This window comes from Argentina anserina, unplaced genomic scaffold (assembly GCF_933775445.1).
Source record: "Argentina anserina unplaced genomic scaffold, drPotAnse1.1, whole genome shotgun sequence".
In the NCBI taxonomy this organism is placed as follows: Eukaryota; Viridiplantae; Streptophyta; class Magnoliopsida; order Rosales; family Rosaceae; genus Argentina; species Argentina anserina.
The window spans coordinates 508,079-517,709 of NW_026089409.1; positions in this window are offsets into that span (position 1 = coordinate 508,079).

Sequence of the window (9,631 nt, forward strand, 5' to 3'; positions counted from 1 at the left end):
ACTTGCAAAACTCTCAAATACAATAGAAACTCGCATCGGAAGCCTTACAGAAAGATACTCAAATGAGAAATGAAAAGATACACAATTGGAATAGTAAAGATACCCAAACGATGTAAAGATACACAATTGGAATAGTAAAGATACGCAAACGATGTAAAGATACTCAGTTTGAAAGAAACACACTCCCACACTTGCAAAACTCTCAAATTCAATAGAAACTCGCATCAGAAAGCCTTACAGAAAGATACTCAAACGAGAAATGAAAAGATACACAATTGGAATAGTAAAGATACGCAAACGATGTAAAGATACACAATTGGAATAGTAAAGATACGCAAACGATGTAAAGATACACAATTGGAATAGTAAACATACGCAAACGATGTAAAGATACTCAGTTTGAAAGAAACACACTCCCACACTTGCAAAACTCTCAAATTCAATAGAAACTCGCATCAGCAAGCCTTACAGAAAGATACTTAAACGAGAAATGAAAAGATACACAAGTGGAATAGTAAAGATACGCAAACGATGTAAAGATACACAATTGGAATAGTAAAGATACGCAAACGATGTAAAGATACTCAGTTTGAAAGAAACACACTCCCACACTTGCAAAACTCTCAAATTCAATAGAAACTCGCATGAGAAAGCCTTACAGAAAGATACTCAAACGAGAAATGAAAAGATACACAATTGGAATAGTAAAGATACCCAAACGATGTAAAGATACACAATTGGAATAGTAAAGATACGCAAACGATGTAAAGATACTCAGTTTGAAAGAAACACACTCCCACACTTGCAAAACTCTCAAATTCAATAGAAACTCGCATCAGAAAGCCTTACAGAAAGATACTCAAACGAGAAATGAAAAGATACACAATTGGAATAGTAAAGATACGCAAACGATGTAAAGATACACAATTGGAATAGTAAAGATACGCAAACGATGTAAAGATACACAATTGGAATAGTAAAGATACGCAAACGATGTAAAGATACTCAGTTTGAAAGAAACACACTCCCACACTTGCAAAACTCTCAAATTCAATAGAAACTCGCATCAGAAAGCCTTACAGAAAGATACTCAAATGAGAAATGAAAAGATACACAATTCGAATAGTAAAGATACGCAAACGATGTAAAGATACACAATTGGAATAGTAAACATACGCAAACGATGTAAAGATACTCAGTTTGAAAGAAACACACTCCCACACTTGCAAAACTCTCAAATTCAATAGAAACTCGCATGAGAAAGCCTTACAGAAAGATACTCAAACGAGAAATGAAAAGATACACAATTGGAATAGTAAAGATACGCAAACGATGTAAAGATACTCAGTTTGAAAGAAACACACTCCCACACTTGCAAAACTCTCAAATACAATAGAAACTCGCATCGGAAGCCTTACAGAAAGATACTCAAACGAGAAATGAAAAGATACACAATTGGAATAGTAAAGATACGCAAACGATGTAAAGATACACAATTGGAATAGTAAAGATACGCAAACGATGTAAGGATACTCAGTTTGAAAGAAACACACTCCCACACTTGCAAAACTCTCAAATACAATAGAAACTCGCATCGGAAGCCTTACAGAAAGATACTCAAACGAGAAATGAAAAGATACGCAATTGGAATAGTAAAGATACGCAAACGATGTAAAGATACACAATTGGAACAGTAAAGATACGCAAACGATGTAAAGATACACAATTGGAATAGTAAAGATACGCAAACGATGTAAAGATACTCAGTTTGAAAGAAACACACTCCCACACTTGCAAAACTCTCAAATACAATAGAAACTCGCATCGGAAGCCTTACAGAAAGATACTCAAACGAGAAATGAAAAGATACGCAATTGGAATAGTAAAGATACGCAAACGATGTAAAGATACACAATTGGAATAGTAAAGATACGCAAACGATGTAAAGATACTCAGTTTGAAAGAAACACACTCCCACACTTGCAAAACTCTCAAATTCAATAGAAACTCGCATCAGAAAGCCTTACAGAAAGATACTCAAACGATGTAAAGATACACAATTGGAATAGTAAAGATACGCAAACGATGTAAAGATACACAATTGGAATAGTAAAGATACGCAAACGATGTAAAAATACTCAGTTTGAAAGAAACACACTCCCACACTTGCAAAACTCTCAAATTCAATAGAAACTCGCATCAGAAAGCCTTACAGAAAGATACTCAAATGAGAAATGAAAAGATACACAATTCGAATAGTAAAGATACGCAAACGATGTAAAGATACACAATTGGAATAGTAAACATACGCAAACGATGTAAAGATACTCAGTTTGAAAGAAACACACTCCCACACTTGCAAAACTCTCAAATTCAATAGAAACTCGCATGAGAAAGCCTTACAGAAAGATACTCAAACGAGAAATGAAAAGATACACAATTGGAATAGTAAAGATACGCAAACGATGTAAAGATACTCAGTTTGAAAGAAACACACTCCCACACTTGCAAAACTCTCAAATACAATAGAAACTCGCATCAGAAGCCTTACAGAAAGATACTCAAACGAGAAATGAAAAGATACACAATTGGAATAGTAAAGATACGCAAACGATGTAAAGATACACAATTGGAATAGTAAAGATACGCAAACGATGTAAAGATACTCAGTTTGAAAGAAACACACTCCCACACTTGCAAAACTCTCAAATACAATAGAAACTCGCATCGGAAGCCTTACAGAAAGATAATCAAACGAGAAATGAAAAGATACACAATTGGAATAGTAAAGATACGCAAACGATGTAAAGATACACAATTGGAATAGTAAAGATACGCAAACGATGTAAAGATACTCAGTTTGAAAGAAACAAACTCCCACACTTGCAAAACTCTCAAATTCAATAGAAACTCGCATCAGAAAGCCTTACAGAAAGATACTCAAACGAGAAATGAAAAGATACACAATTCGAATAGTAAAGATACGCAAACGATGTAAAGATACACAATTGGAATAGTAAAGATACGCAAACGATGTAAAGATACACAATTGGAATAGTAAACATACGCAAACGATGTAAAGATACTCAGTTTGAAAGAAACACACTCCCACACTAGCAAAACTCTCAAATTCAATAGAAACTCGCATCAGAAAGCCTTACAGAAAGATACTCAAACGAGAAATGAAAAGATACACAATTGGAATAGTAAAGATACCCAAACGATGTAAAGATACACAATTGGAATAGTAAAGATACGCAAACGATGTAAAGATACTCAGTTTGAAAGAAACACACTCCCACACTTGCAAAACTCTCAAATTCAATAGAAACTCGCATCAGAAAGCCTTACAGAAAGATACTCAAACGAGAAATGAAAAGATACGCAATTGGAATAGTAAAGATACGCAAACGATGTAAAGATACTCAGTTTGAAAGAAACACACTCCCACACTTGCAAAACTCTCAAATACAATAGAAACTCGCATCAGAAAGCCTTACAGAAAGATACTCAAACGAGAAATGAAAAGATACACAATTGGAATAGTAAAGATACGCAAACGATGTAAAGATACACAATTGGAATAGTAAAGATACGCAAACGATGTAAAGATACACAATTGGAATAGTAAAGATACGCAAACGATGTAAAGATACTCAGTTTGAAAGAAACACACTCCCACACTTGCAAAACTCTCAAATTCAATAGAAACTCGCATCAGAAAGCCTTACAGAAAGATACTCAAATGAGAAATGAAAAGATACACAATTCGAATAGTAAAGATACGCAAACGATGTAAAGATACACAATTGGAATAGTAAACATACGCAAACGATGTAAAGATACTCAGTTTGAAAGAAACACACTCCCACACTTGCAAAACTCTCAAATTCAATAGAAACTCGCATGAGAAAGCCTTACAGAAAGATACTCAAACGAGAAATGAAAAGATACACAATTGGAATAGTAAAGATACGCAAACGATGTAAAGATACTCAGTTTGAAAGAAACACACTCCCACACTTGCAAAACTCTCAAATACAATAGAAACTCGCATCGGAAGCCTTACAGAAAGATACTCAAACGAGAAATGAAAAGATACACAATTGGAATAGTAAAGATACGCAAACGATGTAAAGATACACAATTGGAATAGTAAAGATACGCAAACGATGTAAGGATACTCAGTTTGAAAGAAACACACTCCCACACTTGCAAAACTCTCAAATACAATAGAAACTCGCATCGGAAGCCTTACAGAAAGATACTCAAACGAGAAATGAAAAGATACGCAATTGGAATAGTAAAGATACGCAAACGATGTAAAGATACACAATTGGAATAGTAAAGATACGCAAACGATGTAAAGATACACAATTGGAATAGTAAAGATACGCAAATGATGTAAAGATACTCAGTTTGAAAGAAACACACTCCCACACTTGCAAAACTCTCAAATACAATAGAAACTCGCATCGGAAGCCTTACAGAAAGATACTCAAACGAGAAATGAAAAGATACGCAATTGGAATAGTAAAGATACGCAAACGATGTAAAGATACACAATTGGAATAGTAAAGATACGCAAACGATGTAAAGATACTCAGTTTGAAAGAAACACACTCCCACACTTGCAAAACTCTCAAATTCAATATAAACTCGCATCAGAAAGCCTTACAGAAAGATACTCAAACGAGAAATGAAAAGATACACAACTCGAATAGTAAAGATACGCAAACGATGTAAAGATACACAATTGGAATAGTAAAGATACGCAAACGATGTAAAGATACACAATTGGAATAGTAAACATACGCAAACGATGTAAAGATACTCAGTTTGAAAGAAACACACTCCCACACTTGCAAAACTCTCAAATTCAATAGAAACTCGCATCAGAAAGCCTTACAGAAAGATACTCAAATGAGAAATGAAAAGATACACAATTCGAATAGTAAAGATACGCAAACGATGTAAAGATACACAATTGGAATAGTAAACATACGCAAATGATGTAAAGATACTCAGTTTGAAAGAAACACACTCCCACACTTGTAAAACTCTCAAATACAATAGAAACTCGCATCGGAAGCCTTACAGAAAGATACTCAAACGAGAAATGAAAAGATACACAATTGGAATAGTAAAGATACGCAAACGATGTAAAGATACACAATTGGAATAGTAAACATACGCAAATGATGTAAAGATACTCAGTTTGAAAGAAACACACTCCCACACTTGCAAAACTCTCAAATTCAATAGAAACTCGCATCAGAAAGCCTTACAGAAAGATACTCAAATGAGAAATGAAAAGATACACAATTCGAATAGTAAAGATACGCAAACGATGTAAAGATACACAATTGGAATAGTAAACATACGCAAATGATGTAAAGATACTCAGTTTGAAAGAAACACACTCCCACACTTGCAAAACTCTCAAATTCAATAGAAACTCGCATCAGAAAGCCTTACAGAAAGATACTCAAATGAGAAATGAAAAGATACACAATTCGAATAGTAAAGATACGCAAACGATGTAAAGATACACAATTGGAATAGTAAACATACGCAAATGATGTAAAGATACTCAGTTTGAAAGAAACACACTCCCACACTTGTAAAACTCTCAAATACAATAGAAACTCGCACCGGAACCCTTACAGAAAGATACTCAAACGAGAAATGAAAAGATACACAATTGGAATAGTAAAGATACGCAAACGATGTAAAGATACACAATTGGAATAGTAAAGATACGCAAACGATGTAAAGATACTCAGTTTGAAAGAAACACACTCCCACACTTGCAAAACTCTCAAATTCAATAGAAACTCGCATCAGAAAGCCTTACAGAAAGATACTCAAACGAGAAATGAAAAGATACACAATTGGAATAGTAAAGATACACAAACGATGTAAAGATACACAATTGGAATAGTAAAGATACGCAAACGATGTAAAGATACACAATTGGAATAGTAAAGATACGCAAACGAGAAATGAAAAGATACACAATTGGAATAGTAAAGATACGCAAACGATGTAAAGATACACAATTGGAATAGTAAAGATACGCAAACGATGTAAAAATACTCAGTTTGAAAGAAACACACTCCCACACTTGCAAAACTCTCAAATTCAATAGAAACTCGCATCAGAAAGCCTTACAGAAAGATACTCAAATGAGAAATGAAAAGATACACAATTCGAATAGTAAAGATACGCAAACGATGTAAAGATACACAATTAGAATAGTAAACATACGCAAACGATGTAAAGATACTCAGTTTGAAAGAAACACACTCCCACACTTGCAAAACTCTCAAATACAATAGAAATTCGCATCAGAAAGCCTTACAGAAAGATACTCAAATGAGAAATGAAAAGATACACAATTCGAATAGTAAAGATACGCAAACGATGTAAAGATACACAATTGGAATAGTAAACATACCCAAACGATGTAAAGATACTCAGTTTGAAAGAAACACACTCCCACACTTGCAAAACTCTCAAATACAATAGAAACTCGCATCAGAAGCCTTACAGAAAGATACTCAAACGAGAAATGAAAAGATAGACAATTGGAATAGTAAAGATACGCAAACGATGTAAAGATACACAATTGGAATAGTAAAGATATGCAAACGATGTAAAGATACTGAGTTTGAAAGAAACACACTCCCACACTTGCAAAACTCTCAAATACAATAGAAACTCGCATCAGAAGACTTACAATAAGATACTCAAACGAGAAATGAAAAGATAGACAATTGGAATAGTAAAGATACGCAAACGATGTAAAGATACACAATTGGAATAGTAAAGATACGCAAACGATGTAAAGATACTCAAACGAGAAATGAAAAGATAGACAATTGGAATAGTAAAGATACGCAAATGATGTGAAGATACACAATTGGAATAGTAAAGATACGCAAACGATGTAAAGATACTCAAACGAGAAATGAAAAGATACACAATTGGAATAGTAAAGATACGCAAACGATGTAAAGATACACAATTGGAATAGTAAAGATACGCAAACGATGTAAAGATACTCAGTTTGAAAGAAACACACTCCCACACTTGCAAAACTCTCAAATTCAATAGAAACTCGCATCAGAAAGCCTTACAGAAAGATACTAAAACGAGAAATGAAAAGATACACAATTCGAATAGTAAAGATACGCAAACGATGTAAAGATACACAATTGGAATAGTAAACATACGCAAACGATGTAAAGATACTCAGTTTGAAAGAAACACACTCCCACACTTGCAAAACTCTCAAATACAATAGAAACTCGCATCAGAAGCCTTACAGAAAGATACTCAAACGAGAAATGAAAAGATAGACAATTGGAATAGTAAAGATACGCAAACGATGTAAAGATACACAATTGGAATAGTAAAGATATGCAAACGATGTAAAGATACTGAGTTTGAAAGAAACACACTCCCACACTTGCAAAACTCTCAAATACAATAGAAACTCGCATCAGAAGACTTACAATAAGATACTCAAACGAGAAATGAAAAGATAGACAATTGGAATAGTAAAGATACGCAAACGATGTAAAGATACACAATTGGAATAGTAAAGATACGCAAACGATGTAAAGATACTTAAACGAGAAATGAAAAGATAGACAATTGGAATAGTAAAGATACGCAAATGATGTGAAGATACACAATAGGGATAGTAAAGATACGCAAACGATGTAAAGATACTCAGTTTGAAAGAAACACACTCCCACACTTGCAAAACTCTCAAATACAATAGAAACTCGCATCAGAAAGCCTTACAGAAAGATACTCAAACGAGAAATGAAAAGATACACAATTGGAATAGTAAAGATACGCAAACGATGTAAAGATACACAATTGGAATAGTAAAGATACGCAAACTATGTAAAGATACTCAGTTTGAAAGAAACACACTCCCACACTTGCAAAACTCTCAAATTCAATAGAAACTCGCATCAGAAAGCCTTACAGAAAGATACTCAAACTAGAAATGAAAAGATACACAATTGGAATAGTAAAGATAAGCAAACGATGTAAAGATACACAATTAGAATAGTAAAGATACGCAAACGATGTAAAAATACTGAGTTTGAAAGAAACACGCTCCCACACTTGCAAAACTCTCAAATACAATAGAAACTCACATCAGAAGCCTTATAGAAAGATACTCAAACGACAAATGAAAAGATAGACAATTAGAATAGTAAAGATACGCAAACGATGTGAAGATACACAATTGGAATAGTAAAGATACGCAAACGATGTAAAGATACTCAGTTTGAAAGAAACACACTCCCACACTTGCAAAACTCTCAAATACAATAGAAACTCGCATCAGAAGCCTTACAGAAAGATACTCAAACGAGAAATGAAAGATACACAATTGGAATAGTAAAGATACGGAAACGATGTAAAGATACACAATTGGCATAGTAAAGATACGCAAACGATGTAAAGATACTCAGTTTGAAAGAAACACACTCCCACACTTGCAAAACTCTCAAATACAATAGAAACTCGCATCAGAAGCCTTACAGAAAGATACTCAAACGAGAAATGAAAAGATACACAATTGGAATAGTAAAGATACGCAAACGATGTAATGATACACAATTGGAATAGTAAAGATACGCAAACTATGTAAAGATACTCAGTTTGAAAGAAACACACTCCTACACTTGCAAAACTCTCAAATTCAATAGAAACTCGCATCAGAAAGCCTTACGGAAAGATACTCAAACGAGAAATGAAAAGATACACAATTGGAATAGTAAAGATACGCAAACGATGTAAAGATACACAATTGGAATAGTAAAGATATGCAAACGATGTAAAGATACTGAGTTTGAAAGAAACACACTCCCACACTTGCAAATCTCTCAAATACAATAGAAACTCACATCAGAAGCCTTACAGAAAGATACTCAAACGAGAAATGAAAAGATAGACAATTGGAATAGTAAAGATACGCAAACGATGTGAAGATACACAATTGGAATAGTAAAGATACGCAAACGATGTAAAGATACTCAGTTTGAAAGAAACACACTCCCACACTTGCAAAACTCTCAAATACAATAGAAACTCGCATCAGAAAGCCTTACAGAAAGATACTCAAACGAGAAATGAAAAGATACACAATTGGAATAGTAAAGATACGCAAACGATGTAAAGATACACAATTGGAATAGTAAAGATACGCAAACTATGTAAAGATACTCAGTTTGAAAGAAACACACTCCCACACTTGCAAAACTCTCGAATCCAATAGAAACTCGCATCAGAAAGCCTTACAGAAAGATACTCAAACGAGAAATGAAAAGATACACAATTGGAATAGTAAAGATACGCAAACGATGTAAAGATACACAATTGGCATAGTAAAGATATGCAAACGATGTAAAGATACTGAGTTTGAAAGAAACACACTCCCACACTTGCAAAACTCTCAAATACAATAGAAACTCGCATCAGAAGCCTTACAGAAAGATACTCAAACGAGAAATGAAAAGATAGACAATTGGAATAGTAAAGATACGCAAACGATGTAAAGATACACAATTGGAATAGTAAAGATATGCAAACGATGTAAAGA